Below are 20,469 nucleotides of genomic sequence, written 5' to 3'. Positions count from 1 at the left end.
AACTGTGTCAAATAAGGTTCAAATCGGTTCATGACCTGATATAGCTGCCATATAAACCGATCTGGGATCTTGACTTCTTGACCCCTAGAGGTCGCAATTATTATCCGATATGCCTGAAATTTTGTACGACTGATCCTCTCATGACTATCAACAAACTTGTTTATTATGTTCTGAATCGGTCTATAGCCCGATACAGATCCCATATAAATCGTTCTCTCTATTTTACTTCGTGAGCCCCAATGGGGGCAATTCTTATTCGAATTGGCTGAAATTTTACACAGGTCTCCAACATATAATTTAATTGTGGTCCGAACCGGACCATATCTTGATATCGTTTTAATAGCAGAGCAACTCTTTTCTTATATCCTTTTTAACCTAAGAAGAGATGCCGGGAAAACAACTCGACAAATGCGATCCATGGTGGAGGGTACATAAGATTCGGCCCGGCCGAACTTAGCACGCTTTTACTTGTTACTTTCAACAACTGTGTCAAATAAGGTTCAAATCGGTTCATAACCTGATATAGCTGCCATGTAAACCGATCTGGGATTTTGACTTCTTGACCCCTAGAGGTCGCAATTATTATCCGATATGCCTGAAATTTTTTACGACTGATCCTCTCATGACTATCAACAAACGTGTTTATTATGTTCTGAATCGGTCTATAGCCCGATACAGATCCCATATAAATCGTTCTCTCTATTTTACTTCGTGAGCCCCAATGGGCGCAATTCTTATTCGAATTGGCTGAAATTTTACACAGGTCTCCAACATATAATTTAATTGTTGTCCGAACCGGACCATATCTTGATATCGTTTTAATAGCAGAGCAACTCTTTTCTTATATCCTTTTTAGACTAAGAAGAGATGCCGGGAAAACAACTCGACAAATGCGATCCATGGTGGAGGGTATATAAGATTCGGCCCGGCCGAACTTAGCACGCTTTTACTTGTTTGTCCATAAGCAGGTTAAGTTCGATACGTACGATATCTTGATATAGCCCCCATATAGGCCGATTCGCCGATTTAGGGTCTTATGTCAATAAAAGCCAAATTTATTAACCGATTTTGCTGAAATTTAGGACAGTGATTTGTGTTAGGCCCTTCGACATCTTTCGTGCATTTGGCTCAGATCGGTCCAGATTTTGATATAGCTGCCATATAGACCGATCCTCCTACTTAGGGTCTTAGGCCCATAAAAGCCACATTTATTATCCGCATTTGCTGAAATTTGGGACAGTGAGTTGTCTTAGGCCCTTCGATGACCTTCGTCAATTTGGCTCAGATCGGACCAGATTTGGATATAGCTGCCATATAGAACTATCCTCCGATTTAGGGTTTTAGGCCCATAAAAGCCACATCTATTATCCGATTTTGCTGAAATTTGGGACAGTGATTTTTCTTAGGCCCTTCGACATCTTCCGTCAATTTGGCACAGATCGGTCCAGATTTGGATATAGCTGCCATATAGACCGATTCTCCTATTTAGGGTCTTAGGCCCAAAAAGCCACATTTATTATCCGCATTTGCTGAAATTTGGGACAGTGAGTTGTCTTAGGCCCTTCGACGACCTTCGTCAATTTAGCTCAGATCGGACCAGATTTTGATATAGCTGCCATATAGAACTATCGTCCGATTTAGGGTTTTAGGCCCATTAAAGCCACATTTATTATCCGATTTTGCTGAAATTTGGGAAAGCAAAATCGACATACATACTTCTGCATTATGGCACAGATCGGTCCGGATTTGGATATAGCCGCCATATAGATCGACTTCTCGGTTTTAGGTTTTGGGGTCATAAAAAGCGCATTTATTGTTCGATATCGCCGCAATTTGGGACAGTGAGTTGTGTTAGGCCCTGCGACAACTTTTTTCAATTTTACTCAGATCAGTCCAGATTTGGACATAGCTGTCATATAGACCGATCTCTCGATTTAATGTTTTAGGCCCATAAAAGGCGCTTTTATTTTCCGATGTTGCAGAAATTTGGGACAGAGAGCCAAGTTAAGCCCCTCCACATTTTTCTGCAATTTGGTCTAAATCGATCAAGATTTGCATATTGCTGCCATATAGACCGATATCTCTATTTAAAGTCTTGGTTCCACAAAAGGTGCATTTATAATCCGATTTAACGGAAATTTGACACATTGACTTATGTTTGCCTTTTCGATATCCATGTTGTATATGGTTCAGATCGGTTTATTTTTAGATATAACTACTAAAAAGACCAATATATTGTTATACACAATTGAACAGTGACTTGTACTTATTAGTATTTGGTCCAAATCGGATCATATTTCGATATAACTGCTATGGAACATAAGGTATGCACTTTTCACCGGATTTTTATGAAAGGTGGTTTACATGTATGCCCGAGGTGGTGGGTATCCAAAATTAACGCCTTTTTACTTGTTTGATATCTGAAGGAGGAGCGAACCCTCCTCTCACCCTAATTTCCGGAAACGCCAGATCTCGGAGATAAGTGGTGCGCTTTAAGCGAAATTTTGTGTGCTCTCATATAGTACCCAAAAAATAAAAATTTGGTATCCAAATTTCGGATGGGGTACCTACTCAAAACCTACCAAACATATATTAAGACTAATTACGACAATATGGGACTCAAATGAAAGGTAGTTAGGATAAGAAAACCTATCTGCTATCCAATTGTCGGACCAAGTGCTAGGGGGACCACCCCAAGCCCCGAAACACCCATAAATCGGACATATTTACCGACCATGGCAATATGGAACTCAAATAAAAGGTAATTACGAGTAGAATGGGAATCTAATATCCAAATGTGGGACCACGTTTCTGGGGGTCCACCCTTTCCCAAAACACCCCCCAAACGGGACTTATTTACTGACCATGGAAATATGGGGCTTAAATAAAAGGTATTTAAGTGTAGAATACGAATCTGATAGCCAAATATGGGACCAAGAGTTTGGGGGCCGCCTCTCTCCAAAAACATCCCTCAAAGGGTACAAATTTAGGACCATAGCAATATGGGGCTCAAATGAGAGGTCTTTGGGAGTAAAGCACGAATCTGATATCAATATTCGGGAAAAGTGTCTATGGGGCCACCCCACCCCCACAACAACACCCAATAGGAAGTATTTGCTGACTATCGCAATATGAGGCTCAAATAAGAGGGTTTTTAGAGTGGAACAGGAATCCGATATATATTTTCAATGTCAACTCACTGAGTGGCCGCCCAATACGAATTTGATATCCCAAAACACCCGCCAAACGGCAAAAATTTTTCGACCATGCCAATATGTGGCTCAAATGAAGGTATTGTATTTGAGATCAGAAAGCGAATTTGATTGCCAATTTTGGGGCCACCTCACCCCCGAAAACGCCCCTAAATCAGACATCATGAGAATATCGGGCTGAAATAAAGTATTTTAAAAATGAAGTACATCTTACATCCAAACTTAAATTCGTAGAACATTAAAGATCATATGGGATTCAGATAAAGACACTTATATTGTTAAACTGTTATTCAAGCGATATACTATTTTCGTAGCATGGTATTTCACTAAAAGCTCTTTAATTGTAGAAAATAAATATGCAAAGGAAAATTTTGCTCCATATAAAGTAAAAGAAGGCGCAGCGGAGCGGACCCGGTTCAGCTAGTCTTGCTATAAAACTGAGATATCCGCACACGCAAGCATATTCTGAAAGAAGATCTAATTGGTCTTTAAATAGCAAAACAAAGTTTAGCTCACACTTTATGATCAAGTGTCTTCGCCGGTAGGCCAGTTCCAGGTGATCACAAATTTAAGGTATCTTTATCCATTTCGCAGCTGCAGACGGATTTTACGAATTATACAATTATACATACATGAAAAAAGTGGTTTTACTTCATTCTGTACAAAAACAATCATGTATGACAATATTAATTCATTTGAAATTAATTGTTGGAATAAAATGTTTGACATTTTTACTATAAGTAAATTAAAACGTACAAATATTTTGCAAAATCTGGTTTTCTATTTCGGCCAATTTGAACAAAACCACAATAAATAAATCGTTATTTCGAGCATATGACAAACAATAGTGTAAGAAAATTTTAACACATTTAAAAGTAATTGTTGGAACTTATTTTTTTATACCCACCACTGAAGGATGGGGTATATTCATTTTGTCATTCCGTTTGCAACACATCGAAATATCCATTTCCTGATCACGGAAAAATCTAAGACGATCTAGCCATGTCCGTCCGTCTGTCTGTTAAAATCACGCTACAGTCTTTAAAAAAAAGATATTGAGCTGACATTTTGCACAGATTCTTTTTTGTCCATAAGCAGGTTAAGTTCGAAGATGGGCTATATCGGACTATATCATGATATAGCCCCCATATAGACCGATCCGCCGATTTAAGGTCTTAGGCCCATAAAAGCCACATTTATTATCCGATTTTGCTAAAATTTGAGACAGTGAGTTGTATTAGGCCCTTCGACATCCTTCTTCAATTTGGCCTAGATCAGTCCAGATTTGGTAATTTCTGTCATATAGACCGATCCGCCGATTTTGGGTCTTAGGCCCATAAAAAAAATTATCCGATTTTGCTGAAATTTGATACAGTGAGTTGTGTTAAGCGCTTCGACATCTTTCCGCAATTTGGCCCAGATCGGTCCAGATTTGGATATAGCTGCCATAAAGACCGATCTCTCGATTTAAGGTTTTGGGCCCATAAAAGGCTCTTTTATTGTCAGATTTCGCCAAAATTTGGGAAAGTGAGTTAAGTTACGCCCTTCAACATTCTTCTTTAATTTGGCCCAGATCGGTCCAGATGTGGATATAGCTACCATATAGACCGGTCTCTCGATTTAAAGTTTTCGCCCATAAATCCGATCTCGCCGAAATTTGGGACAGTGACTTGTGTTAGGCTCTTCGACATTTTTCTGAAACATGGACCAAATCGGTCCAGATTTGGATATAGCTGCCATATAGACTGATCTCTCGATTTAAGGTCTTGGCTCCATAAAAGGCGCATTTATAATCCGATTTCATTAAAATTTGACACAATGACTTATGTTAGGCTTTTCGACATCCGTGTCCTATATGGTTAAAATCGGTTTATTTTTAGATATAGCTATTTAAAAGACCAATATTTTGTTATACACAATTGAACAATATCTTGTACTTATAAGTATTTGGTTCAAATCGATGTAGCTGCTATGGGGCATAAGGTAAGCATTTTTCACCAGATTTTGACGAAAGGTAGTTTACATATCCGAGTTGGTGGGTATTCAAAGTTCGGCCCGGACGAACTAAACGCCTCTCTACTTGTTTAATAATAAAACAACTCATGCAAAATTTTAGCCAAATCGGATAGGAATTGCGCCCTCTAATGGGTAAAGAAGTCCAGATTCAAGGCCGGTTTATATGGCAGCTATATTAGATTATGTACCGATTTAAACCATACTTGGCACAGTTGTTGAAAGTCAAAGCGATACACGTCGTGCAAAATTTCAGCCAAATCGGATAGGAATTGCGCACTCTAGAGGCTCAAGAAGTCAAGACCCCAGATCGGTTTATATGACAGCTATATCAGGTAATAGACCGATTTGAACCATACCCAACACAGTTATTGGAAATCATAACAAAACACGTCGTGCAAAATTTCAGCCAAATCGGATAAGAATTGCGTCCTCTAGTGGCTCAAGAAATCAATTGGTTTATTTGTCAGCTATATCAAAACATGAACCGATATGGCGCATAAACAATCCCAACCGACCTACACTAATAGGAAGTATTTGTGCAAAATTTCAAGCGGATAGCTTTACTCCTTCGACAGACGGACGGACGGCCAGACGGACGGATATGGCTAGATTGCCTTAAAATGTCATGACGATCAAGAATATATATATTTTATTTGGTCTTAGACGAATATTTCGAGGTGTTACAAACAGAATGACGAAATTAGTATACACCCATCTTATGGTGGAGGGTATACGCAACGCTTGGGTATTTAATGGGTAAATACTCAATAAATACCTTTTTTGGGTAATTATAATTTTGGAGATATCTTGGGTGTAGAAATATTTTCCAAACAATTTGTGATGCTTTTGTATTCTTCGTATATAAACCTGACTCCCAGCTCCCATATAAACCGATCTCCCGGTTTTGCTTTTTCAGCCCCGAATCGGACTATAACTTGATAGAGCCCCTTCTCCTCCGTCCTTATTCATTATTCTTTGTTTGCCTAAAAAGGGATACTGCGCAAGGAACTCGACAGATGCGAACCTTGGTGAAGGGTATATAAGATTCGGCCCGGCAGAACTTAGCACGCTTTTACTTGTTCGTCCTATTTCAATGAAATTTGGCATAGCGAGTTCTGGTACCCCTTTAAACCTTTTTGTTGATTATCGTCAAGGTCAGACCATATATTCGGATATAGCTGCCATATAGACCGATCTCCGGATATAGAATATTGAGCCCATAAAAGGAGCATTTTTCATCCGATTTGAATGAAATTTGAAATAGTGAATTTTGATAGACCTCTACATCTTTGCGTTGAACCTCGTCCAGATTGGAAAATATTTGGATATAGCTGCCATATAGACCGATATCCCGATATAGAGTATGGAGCCCATAAAGGGAGCATTTTTCATCAAATTTTGTTGAAATTTGAAACAGTGAGTCTTCCATTCTCAGCACCCAAAACAAAATAATCTATACATGGATAATAAAATATAAAAAAAAGACAATATTAATAATATGTATTCATAAATACCATGTTTACATTCTACAATGTCCTCCAATTTGTTGCGTTTGGAATTTATCGACTCATAGAGATGGGCGATGGATAAATACCTAAGAGGTATTTACCCGGGAGAATTGGGTATATTGGGTAAATACCCGGATATTTACCCATTTATACCCAAAAGGTGGGTATTTATAATTTTGCAGATATCTTGGATATAAAAACATTTTTCAAACACATGTGAAACTAGATTCCACGGTATTGCACGCAAAATGCTAAGATTGCTACATATTACGGTTAGTTTTAAATATGTATGTTCTACCTGAACCGGGTCCGCTCCGCTGCGCCTTTTTCTACTTTCTATGGAAAAAAATTATCCTTTAAATATTTATTTTCGACAAAAAAAGAGCCAGGCTACGAAAAAAGTATAAACATTTCGCTTAACTAACAATATAATCTGAATTCCATATGATCTTTATTGGACCACGAATTTGCTCGGTGGGTTTAATGCCATTCTAAAAAGACTCATTATGTTCTCATGATGTCCGATTTAGAAGCGTTTACGGGGGTGAGGTGGTTCCCTAAACCCTTGGCCTTGAAAAAATATCATCATCGTGCTCTTATCTCAAATACCATTTACTTAAATCCCATATTGCCATTGGTTTAAGTTGAGTTTATAGGATGAGGCGCCCCCGAACACTTGACTCCAAAATTGATTATCAAATTAGTTTTCCAATCTCAAATACCTTTCATTGGAGACACATATTGGCATGGTCGGCAAATTTTTACCTTTGGGGGGTTTTTGGGGAAAAAGCGGTGCCCCAAATACCTGCTCCCACAGTTGGATATTCATATTCAACTCCCAAATACCTTTATTTGAGCACCATATTGTGATGGTGAGTAAATGATTGCTGTTTGTGGTCTATTTTGAGAAAGGGGTAGACCCTAGAAAGTTGATCCCGAAAGTGGCTCTCAATTTCATATGAGCCCCACATTGACATGGTTGGCAAATATGCCCGATTTAGGAGTGTTTTGGGGAGTGGGGTGGACCCCCAAACACTAAGCCCTGTAACAATATCAGCTACGTGCTCTATTCTCATGTATCTATATATCATTTATTTGAACCCCATATTGGCAATGGTATCGAAATTAGATATCAAATGCATTTTCTTATCTTATCTTATCTTATTTTTCTTATCTCAAATACCTTTCATTTAAGCCCCTTATTACAAAAGACAGCAAATATGTCCGGTTTGGGGTATGGGCTCCAAAAACTATCAGATTCGTATTTTACACTCAAATAGCTTTTATTTAAGGCCCATATTGCCATGGTCAGAAAAGAAAGCAATGTTTTGGGGAAGGGGTGGATCCAGAAGCTTGGTCCCACATTTGGATATCAAATTCGTATTCTACTAACAAATATTTGAGTCCCACATCATTTGAGTCCCATACTGCCATGGTGGGTAAATAAAGCTTTGTAGGTGCTTTGTTATGGCAAATCAAAGTCAGTTTGTGGGGAAATGGTAAGAATGTGGAGTAAAAATTTGTTTTTCATTATTGGTTTATTTACAAAACATATTTTTATACCCTCCACCATAAGATGGGGGGTATACTAATTTCGTCATTCTGTTTGTAACTACTCGAAATATTCGTCTGCGACCCCATAAAGTATATATATTCTTGATCGTCGCGACATTTTATGTCGATCTAGCCATGTCCGTCCGTCTGTCCGTCCGTCCGTCTGTCTGTCGAAAGCACGCTAACTTCCGAAGGAGTAAAGCTAGCCGCTTGAAATTTTGCACAAATACTTCTTATTAGTGTAGGTCGGTTGGTATTGTAAATGGGCCATATCGGTCCATGTTTTGATATAGCTGCCATATAAACCGATCTTGGGTCTTGACTTCTTGAGCCTCTAGAGTGCGCAATTCTTATCCGATTGAAATGGAGTTTCGCACGACGTGTTTTGTTATGATAGCCAACAATTTTGCCAAGTATGGTTCAAATCGGTTTATAACCTGATATAGCTCCCATATAAACCGATCTTGGGTCTTGACTTCTTGAGCCTCTAGAGTGCGCAATTCTTATCCGATTGAAATGAAATTTTGCATGACGTGTTTTGTTATTATATCCAACAACTGTGCCAAGTATGGTTCAAATCGGTCCATAACCTGATATAGCTGCCATATAAACCGATCTTGGGTCTTGACTTCTTGAGCCTCTAGAGGGCGCAATTCTTATCCGATTGGAATGGAATTTCGCACGACGTGTTTTGTTTCGATACCCAACAACTGTGCCAAGTATGGTTCAAATCGGTTCATAACCTGATATAGCTGTCATATAAACCGATCTTGGGTCTTGACTTCTTGAGCCTCTAGAGCCTCTAGAGGGCACAATTCTTATCCGATTTGAATGAGTTTTTGCACGAAGTGTTTCGTCATGATATCCAACAACTGTGCCTAGTATGGTTGAAATCGGTCCATAACCTGATATAGCTGTCATATAAACAGATCTGGGAATTTGATTTCATGAGCTTCTAGAGGGCGCAATTCCTATCCGATTTGGCTGAAATTTTGCATGACGTATTTTATTTTTACTTTCAACAACTGTGTCAAATAAGGTTCAAATCGGTTCATAACCTGATATAGCTGCCATATAAACCGATCTGGGATCTTGACTTCTTGACCCCTAGAGGTCGCAATTATTATCCGATATGCCTGAAATTTTGTACGACTGATCCTCTCATGACTATCAACAAACGTGTTTATTATGTTCTGAATCGGTCTATAGCCCGATACAGATCCCATATAAATCGTTCTCTCTATTTTACTTCGTGAGCCCCAATGGGCGCAATTCTTATTCGAATTGGCTGAAATTTTACACAGGTCTCCAACATATAATTTAATTGTGGTCCGAACCGGACCATATCTTGATATCGTTTTAATAGCAGAGCAACTCTTTTCTTATATCCTTTTTAGCCTAAGAAGAGATGCCGGGAAAACAACTCGACAAATGCGATCCATGGTGGAGGGTATATAAGATTCGGCCCGGCCGAACTTTTACTTGTTTATATTCTCCACCATAGGATGGGGGTATACTAATTTCGTCTTTCTGTTTGTAACTCTTCGAAATATTCCTCTGAGACCCCATTAAGTCCATCTAACAATGTCCGTCCGTCTGCCCGTCCGTCCGTCTGTCTGTCGAAAGCACGCTAACTTCTGAAGGAGTAAAGCTAGCCGCTTGAAATTTTGCACGAATACTTCTTATTAGTGTAGGTCGGTGGGGATTGTAAATGGGCCATGTTTTGATATAGCTGCCATATAATCCGATCTTGGTTCTTGACTTCTTGAGCCACTAGAGGGCGTAATTGTTACCCGATTTATTTGAAATTTTGCACGATATGTTTTGTCATCGTTTCCAATGACTGTGCTAAGTGTGGTTTCAATCGGTCCATAATCTGATATAGCTGTCATAAAAACCGATCTGGGGTCTTGATATCTTGAGCTTTTAGAGGGCGCAATTCCTATCCGATTTGGCTGTGTTTTGTTATGACTTTCAACAGTTGTGCTAAATATGCTTTTAATTGGTTCATAACCTGCCATATATAGCTGCCATATAAACCGATTTGGGATCTTAACTTCTGAAGCCTCTAGAGGTCGCAATTATAATCCGATTTGGCTGAAATTGGGTACATTGGCTTCTCCTATGACCTTCAACATACGTGTCAAATATGGTCTGAATCGGTCTATAGCCTGATACAGCTCCCATATAAACCGATCTCCCTATTTTACCCCTTGAGCCCCTAAAGGGCCCAATTTTTATTCGAATTGGCTGAAATTTTACACAACGACTTCTAAATTCAGTTTAATTATGGTCTGGACCATATGTTGATATTGCTCCAATATCACAGCAATTTTTTTATTTTATCATATGTTTATCTATAAAGAGATACCGGGAAAAGAACTAGACAGATGCGATCCATGGTGGGGGGGTATATAAGATTCGGCCCGGCCGAACTTACCACGCTTTTACTTGTTATCTTTGACATAATCCTTCTAAAATGAAGTTTTGTTGGCGAATCTGGCACCAATTTGGAAAAGTTATAATTGAACTCTATAAAGTACTTTACTTTATAGAGTTCTCTTTTTACCTCTTCTTTCATAATCCGTACATTTTTATACCATCCACCATAGGATGGGGGTATACTAATTTCGTCATTCTGTTTGTAACTACTCGAAATATTCGTCTGAGAACCCATAAAGTATATATATATTCTTGATCGTCGTGACATTTTATGTCGATCTAGCCGTGTCCGTCCGTCTGTCTTTTTAAAGCACGCTAACTTGCGAAGGAGGAAAGCTAGCCGCTTGAAATTTTGAACAAATACTTCTTATTAGTGTTGGTCGGTTTGGATTGTAATTGGGCCATATCGGAACATGTTTTCACATATCTGCCATATAAATCGTTCTTGGGTCTTGACTTCTTAACCCTCTAGAGGGCGCAGTTCTTATCCGATTGGAATGAACTTTTGCACGACGTGTTTCGCTATGACTTCCAATAACTGTGCTAAGTTAGGTTCAAATCAGTCAATAACCTGATATAGCTGCCATATAAACCGATCTTGAATCATGCTTTCTTGAGCCTCTAGACGGGCGCAATTCTTATCCGATTGGAATGAAATTTTGCACGACTTTTTTTGTTATAATATCTTTTCTTTCATCCGTTTTTTTGCCTAAGAAAAGATGCCGGGAAAAGAACTCGACAAATGCGATCCATGGTGGAGGGTATATAGGATTCGGCCAGGCCGAACTTAGCACGCTTCTACTTGTTTTTCCTGTTATGTTTTTGTTGTGTTCCACAGTGTTATTCATTATTTTTGTTGGGTTGCCTAAAAAGTAATTGCGGATTTTTTAAAAGAAAGTAAATGCATTTTTAATAAAACTTAGAACGAACTTTAATCAAATATATAATTGCCATTTTGTTCGATAACCTTTTGCCATCTTGTTGGCAAATTTAGTATTCCACGCTCATAGAACTTCTGGCCTTTATCTGCAAAAAACTGAACCAAGTGCGATTTTATAGCCTCATCATTGCCGAAAGTTTTACCATTTTAGGAGTTCTGCAAAGATCGAAATAAATGGTAGTCTGATGGTGCAACGTCAGGGCTATATGGTGGATGCATCAAAAGTTCCCAGCCAAGCTCACTCAGTTTTTGGCGAGTGATCAAAGATGTGTGTGGTCTAGCGGTGTCCTGGTGGAATATGACACCTTTACGATTGACCAATTCTGGTCGCTTCTCCTTGATGGCTGTATTCAATTTGCCCAATTGTTCACAGTAAACATCCGAATTAATCGTTTGGTTCCTTGGAAGCAGCTCAAAATATACCACACCCTTCCAATCCCACCAAACAGACAGCATAACCTTCTTGTGGTGGATATCAGCCTTTGAAGTGGTTTGAGCTGGTTCACCATGCTTCGACCATGATCGTTTTCGACTAACGTTGTTGTAAACAATCCATTTTTCATCTCCAGTTATGATTCGTTTTAAAAACGGATCGAATTCATTGCGTTTAAGGTGCATATCACAAGCGTTGATTCGGTTTGTTAAATGAATTTCTTTCAATACATGTGGTACCCATATTAAAATTTACGCCAAACAAACAAATGTAAACAAAATTTCGCGCACTTTTTTTCTAAAGCAAGCTAAAAGTAACAGCTGATAACTGACAGAAGAAAGAATGCAATTACAGAGTCACAAGCCGTTGAAAAAATTTGTCAACGCCGACCATATTACTACTATATTACCGACAATTACTTTTTGGGCAAACTAATATTATTCAATGAAATTATACCAATAAAACTCAAACTAACAGAATATTTTTATAGAACTGATATTTAGAGACAAATTTATGAAACGTCTTTTAAGAAAAAAAAAATTTCGATATGTTTTATTTAAACCAGTAAGGAAAGGCAAAAGTCGGGCGCAGCCGACTATACAATACCCTTCACCTACCCTACAATTATAAATTCGGGAAATATACAAATATATATGTATATGTGAGCTATTTCTAACTCTGAACCGACTTTCAAACAGATCGTTTGAAAATTATTGTTACTACGGTCATATAAGTGCAAATCCAGCGATAAAAATGTATGGGTGCTACATCCGATTTCGATGAAATCTCGCAGATATACTAAGATCAGCAACAAAACAATTCGTGCCAAATTTTATGCAGATCGGTTGAAAATTGTAGTTACTACGGCCATTAAAGTGCAAATCGGGGATACATATATGGGGGCTATATCTAAATCTGAACCGAATTTGATGAAATTGTGCAAATATGTTAAAATCAGTAACAGAACAATCAGTGCTAAATTTTGTGTAGATCGGTGGAAAATTGTAGCTGCTATGGTCATTTAAGTGCAAATCGGGCGATACATATATATGGGAGCTATATCTAAATCTGAACCGATATTTTTTTTCTTTTTGAAAAGATGCATTAGAAAAACAATTATATTTTGTCAACAGAAAATATGTTGTTCTAATTTGCTTAAGAAAAAGTTTTATTTTTAGCAAAAATATTCTCGAGGAGTCCCAGGCCCGAGCCAAATTTTGTTTTTAGAGAAAATTTAAAGGAAATTTGTTTTTAGAAAAAATGTTGATGAAATTTTTTCAAGTCTTATATCTCAAAAACTTGATAAGGAATTTTTATATTTTATTTTTTCTATTGATGATTAAAAAAGATAATAATGATTTCGTTCGGATTTTCCAGGTAAATCATTATTTAACAAGTAAAAGCGCGCTAAGTTCGGCCGGGCCGCATCTTGTTTACCCTCCATCATGGATCCCATTTGTCAAGTTCTTTGAATGACTTTTTCAAATATATATGAGTTATATCATGTTATTGACCGATATGGACCGTACTTGTCATGGCTATTAGAAGTCATCGAAAAATACCACCTCCAAAATTTCAAGCAAATCAAGTAATAAATTCGCCATACTTGGCACAGATGTTGGAAGTCATACTTTTACGACGGTCATACTTTACGGCCTCTAGAGGCTCAAGAAGTCAAATCGGGAGGCCTGTTTATATTGCGGCTATATCAGGTTATGGAAAGATTTAGACCATACTTAACACAATTGTTGAAAGTCATACCAAAACACCACGTGTCAAATCGGATAAGAATTGCGACCTCTAAAAGCTCAAAAAGTTTAGAACCAATAACGGATTATATGGCAGCTATATCACAACATGAACCTATTTGGCCCATTTACAATTCCAACCGACCTACACTAATAAGAAGCATTTGTGCAAAATTTTAGCTATATCGAAATATGGTCCGATTTGGACCAAATTCGGCACGGACATGGAGTGGTCTAATAAGTGCAAGTCATTGTTCAATTTTGTAGAACAAAATGTTGGTCTTATTGGTAGCTGTATCCAAATATAGACCAATTTGAAGCATATACGACACGGATGTCGTATACTGTGTCAAATTTCAGCGAAATCGGCTAATAAACGCACCGTTTTTTGGGGCCAAGAGAGATCGATGGCAGCTATATTCAAATCTGGACCGATCTGGGTCAAAATAAAGAGGGATGTCGAAGGGCTCAACACAATTCACTGTCCCAAATTTCGGTGACATCGGACAATTAATACTCCTTTTATGGACCCAAAACCTTAAATCGAAAGATCGGTCTATATGTCAGCTATATCCAAATCTGGACCGATCTGGGCCCAATTGCAGAAAGATATCGTAGAGCCTAACACATCGCACTGTCCCAAAATTCAGCAAAATCGCATCATAAATGTGGCTTTTATGGGCCTAAAACCCCAAATCGGCTGATCAGTCTATATTTCGGCTATATCAAGCCATAGTCCGATATAGCCCATCTTCAAACTTAACATGCTTATAGACAAAAACAAATACTGTGCAAAGTTTCAGCTGAATATATCTATTTTTTACGACTATAGCGTGATTTCAACAGACAGACGGGCGAACATGGCTAGCTTGTCTTAGATTTTTACGACGATCGATATTTCTATGTGTAGCAAACGGATGACATATGAATGTACCCCCATCCCTCTCCATATTTTTAAAATACACTCTTTGATTGCTTCTTAACATATTTTTTAGGGGCAAACAATTTAGAAAAGGTTTGGTTCAAGAACTATTTAATTTCACATCATCATACTACATATTCAACTTAAGTTGAAAGAAGCAATGCTCACTTGAACTCTTTAAAAGTCAGAGACAATTATTAGCGAAATATCAAAATATGTTTTTTCGAATTTTTTTGAAAGCGAGATTATTTCCAATTACAGATATTTTCCCATAGAAATAACTTTTTCACTTATGCAATTTCGGTTTCGTATAAAAACAGAATTTGGAGTGTAAATACCTTTTCAGTTAAGCGGGTTTTCACTTAAGCGAATTCAATTGCATTGAAAAACACCAAAAGTAAATGGTTATTTCGATCGTGTTTCACTTAAGCGGGATTCTCACCTAAATTATGAATTGTGATGAACTTTTTACTGAAAATTAAAATAAAATATTTATGTTATTTTTACTTTTCGGCCAGTGTAGTTAGATCTTATTGTATTGATTTTAACTCAAGCTCGAGGCCTTGATGCGTTTTCCTTGAGATTGAGTTTTAATCGATATAATTAGATTATAACATTTATTAGATTATAAAGGGTGATTTTTTTGAGGTTAGGATTTTCATGCATTAGTATTTGAGAGATCACGTGGGATTTCAGACATGGTGTCAAAGAGAAAGATGCTCAGTATGCTTTGACATTTCATCATGAATAGACTTACTAACGAGCAACGCTTGCAAATCATTGAATTTTATTACCAAAATCAGTGTTCGGTTCGAAATGTGTTCAAATTTTGACAAATTTTGTTCAGCGATGAGGCTCATTTCTGGTTGAATGGCTACGTAAATAAGCAAAATTGCCGCATTTGGAGTGAAGAGCAACCAGAAGCCGTTCAAGAACTGCCCATGCATCCCGAAAAATGCACTGTTTGGTGTGGTTTGTACGCTGGTGGAATCATTGGACCGTATTTTTTCAAAGATGCTGTTGGACGCAACGTTACGGTGAATGAACACATTTCGAACCGAACACTGATTTTGGTAATAAAATTCAATGATTTGCAAGCGTTGCTCGTTAGTAAGTCTATTCATGATGAAATGTCAAAGCATACTGAGCATCTTTCTCTTTGACACCATGTCTGAAATCCCACGTGATCTGTCAAATACTAATGCATGAAAATCCTAACCTCAAAAAAATCACCCTTTAAAATGATTATAGTAAAAGCGTCCTAAGTTCGGTCGGGCCGAATCTTATGTACCCTCCACCATGGATCACATCTGTCTAGTTCTTTTCCCGGTATCTCTTTTTAGGCAAACATATGATAAAAGAAAAGAATTGCTATGATATTGGAGCTATATCAACTTATGGTCCGGACCATAATTAAACTGAATGTAGAAGTCGTTGTGTAAAATTTCAGCCCATTCGAATAAAAATTAGGCCCTTTAGGGGCTCAAGAAGTAAAATTAGGAGATCGGTTTATATGGGAGCTATATCAGGCTATAGACCGATTCAGACCATATTTGACACGTATGTTGAAGGTGATGGGGGAAGCCATTGTCCAAATTTCAGCCAAATCGGATTATAATTACGACCTCTAGAGGCTCAAGAAGTCAAGATCCCAAATCGGTTTATATAGCAGCTATACCAAGTCATAAACCAATTAAAACCATATGTGGCACAACTGTTGGAAGTCATAACAAAACACTTCTTGCAAAATTTCAGCCAAATCGGATAAGAATTGCGAAGTCAAGATCCAAGATCGGTTTATATGACAGCTATATCAAAACATGAACCGATATGGCCCATTTACAACCCCAACCGACCTACACTAATAAGAAGTATTCGTGCAAAATTTCAAGCGGCTAGCTTTACTCTTTCGGAAGTTAGCGTGCTTTCGACAGACAGACAGACGGACAGATCGACTTAAAATGTCATGACGATCAAGAATATATATACTTTATGGGGTCTCAGAGGAATATTTCGAAGAGTTACAAACAGAATGACGAAATTAGTATACTCCCATCCTATGGTAGAGGGTATAAAAAATATGTTTTGTTTGATAATTTTAAAAAAGAAAAATAATCTAAAATTGAAAAAACAAATTTTTACTCCAACTTTTTAAAATTTTTCTACAAACTGACTTTGATTTGTGATAACAAAGCACCTACAAATCTTACCACCATTTTCAAACATTTATTTCATAGACTGAACACTTATTTATCAAATGCCGTTTAAATTATTCTATTTTCTTATTTGGTTCAAATGATATGATTTTTGCAACGAAAAAACTCAAACCGCGCCACTGTGCTTCTGTGAACAGAAACTAAAGCACGGAATTCTGTCAGTCAGTATTCAATAAACATTTAAATATTGCACTTATATAAACATTTATTTTTTGTTGCCAAATCGCCCAATTAAAAGAATATAGCAAAACTTCCGTCCGTCTGTGAGTCCATAAATTCTTGTAATCGTATTTGTTTTCCAATCATCACGAAATTTTGCACATATCACTTTTTTGGCCGAAGGATAAACGCTTTTGATTTTGGTAAAAATCGGTACAGATTTAGATATAGCTACCATATATATGTATCACCCGATTTGCACTTAAATGGCCGTATCTGCAAAATTTTATCAAAATCGGTTCATATTTGGACATAGCCCCCATATATATGTATCGCCCGATTTGCACGTAAATGACCGTAGCAGCAACAATTTGCAACCGATCTGGGCAAAATTTGGCACGGATTATTTTGTTACCGATTTTAACATATCTGCACAATTTCATCAAAATTGGTTCAGATTTAGATATAGCTCCTATATATATGTTTCGCCCGATTTGCACTTAAATGGCCGTAGTAGCTAAAATTTTTCACCGACCTGCACAAAATTTGAGAGATTTCATCAAAATCGGCCATACATTTTTATTGCCGGATTTGCACTTATATGGCCATTGTAACAACAATTTTCAAACGATTTGTTTGAAAGTCGGTTCAGATTTAGATATAGCTCTCATATACATATATATTTGTATATCGCCCGAATTTATAATTGTAGGGTAGGTGTATGGTATTATATAGTAGGCTCCGCCCGACTTTTACCTTTCCTTACTGGTTAATCTTATATATAACAAGTAAAAGCGCGCTAAGTTGGGCTGGCCGGAATCTTATATACCCTCCACCTTGAATCGCATTTGTCGAGTTCTTTTCCCCGCATCTCTTCTTAGGCAAAACAGGATATAAGAAAAGATTTGCTCTGCTATTACAGCGATATCAAAATATGTTCCGATTTGGACCACAATTAAATTAAATGTTGGAGACCTGTGTAAAATGTCAGTCAATTCGAATAAGAATTGTGCCCTTTGGAGGCTCAAGAAGTAAAATAGAGAGATCGAATTATATAGTAGCTATATCGGGCTATAGACCAATTCAGATTATAATAATGATGGTCATGAGAGAATCCGTCGTACAAAATTTCAGGCAAATCGGATAACAATTGCGACCTCAAGAGGCTCAAGAAGTCAAGATCCCAGATCGGTTTATATGACAGCTATATCAGGTTATGAACCGATTTTAAAACTTATTTGACACAGTTGTTGAAAGTAAGAATAAAAAACGTCATCCAAAATTTCAGCCAAATCGGATAGGAATGGCGCCCTCTAGAAGTTCGAGAAGTCAAGTCCCCAGATCTGTTTATATGACAGCTATATCAGGTTATAAACCGATTTGAACCATACTTGGCACAGTTGTTGGATATCATAACAAAACACGTCGTGCAAAATTTCATTCCAATCGGATAAGAATTGAGCTCTCTAGAGGCTCAAGAAGTCAAGACCCAAGATCGGTTTATATGGCAGCTATATCAGGTTATGGACCGATTTGAGTCATACTTGGCACAGTTGTTGGATATCATAACAAAATACTTCGTGAAAAATTTCATTCCAATCGGATAAGAATTGCGCGCTCTAGAGGCTTAAGAAGTCAAGACCCAAGATCGGTTTATATGGCAGCTATATCAGATAATGGACCGATTTGAACCATACTTGGCACACACGATATCATAATAAAACACGTCGTGCAAAATTTCACTCCAACCGGATAAGAATTGCGCACTATAGAGGCTCTATGGTGGAGGGTATAAAAATCAATTTGTGTTTGTTTGTAGGTTTGTTTGCTTGTCTGTTTGTTTGTTTGTTCCTTATAGAATCAGAAACGGCTGAACCGATTTTCTTGAAATTTTACAGATGGTGCGTAATGATACCGTGATGAAAATAGGGCACTACATTTTTTGATATCTGATGGGGGGCGGACCCTCCCCTTACCCTAATTTTCAGAAACGTCAGATCTCTGATATGGATGGTGCGATTTAAACGAAATTTTGTGTGCTCCCATATAGTACCCTATAATTAAAAATTTGGTATCCAAATTTCGGATGGGGTACCTAGGGGGGCCGCCCCACCCTAAAACCTATCAAACATATTTTTCGAGCAATCACGACAATATGGAACTCAAATGAAAGGTATTTAGGATAAGAAAACGTATCTGACATCCATTTGTCGAACCAAGTGCTAGGGGGACCACCCCAACCCCTAAAACACCCCTAAATCGGACATATTTACCGATCATGGCAATATGGGACTCAAATGAAAGGTATTTGCGAGTAGAATACGAATCTGATATCCAAATGTGGGACCACGTTTCTGGGGGTCCACCGCTTTCCCAAAACACCCCCCAAACAGGACTTATTTACTGACCATGGCAATTTGGGGCTTAAATAAAAGGTCTTTGATTGTAGAATTAGAATCTGATATCCAAATATTAGACCAAGTGTTTGGGGGTCCGCCTCTCCCCAAAAACCTCCCCCAAAGGGGGCACATTTACGACCATAACCACATGGGGCTCAAATGAAAGGTCTTTGGGAGTAAAGCACAACCATGTGTTCGGCCTTTGGTTGAGATCGGTTTAGATTTAGATAAAATTTCTACATATATTTTTGTCCGATTTTGACTACAATTGCACTAATTTGGTCATTTTTTAACCGATCCTCATAAAATTTGGCACGAAGGTTTCTCTGATGACTTCATTGGAATCTGTCCAGAATTAAATATAGCTTCCTTCAATATGTATCTCTCGATTTGCACTTTTAAGATCTTTGCTGACACATTTATCAACCGATCTTCTCAAAATTTTGCAAAACGATTTCCTCCATGACTTCTACAATATGTACGGATTTTGGTTAAAATGTCACATTTTGTATTTAAATACATCTTAGCTTCTACGACTAAGCCTGCATACCCAAAGTGGTGTAGGGTATCAAATGTTCGACTTCGCCCGACTTCAGTCTGTCCTTACTTTTTATAAATGGAATGACAACCACAGTATGAGGCACTGTGTGTAGAAAATCGGTGCCTTTTGGCAGGCCTCTAAGTTGGTCACCTCGGTATTTCGAAAAGTTTTTCAGGCTTTTAAATCTTCATTTGTGGTCCGATTTTCAAAATTTCGTTCCGCTTGAGGTGCAGAAAATCTCCACAGATTTTAGGGATATTTGAGTTTTAATTTTTATTTGTTAAAATTTTGGCCGAGATTGGCTTCGTAAAGGGTGATTTTTTTGAGGTTAGGATTTTCATGCATTAGTATTTGACAGATCACGTGGGATTTCAGACAT

The sequence above is a fragment of the Stomoxys calcitrans genome, chromosome 1 (genome assembly GCF_963082655.1).
Source record: "Stomoxys calcitrans chromosome 1, idStoCalc2.1, whole genome shotgun sequence".
NCBI classification, from domain to species: domain Eukaryota; kingdom Metazoa; phylum Arthropoda; class Insecta; order Diptera; family Muscidae; genus Stomoxys; species Stomoxys calcitrans.
Note: the sequence above shows the minus strand (reverse complement) of the source record.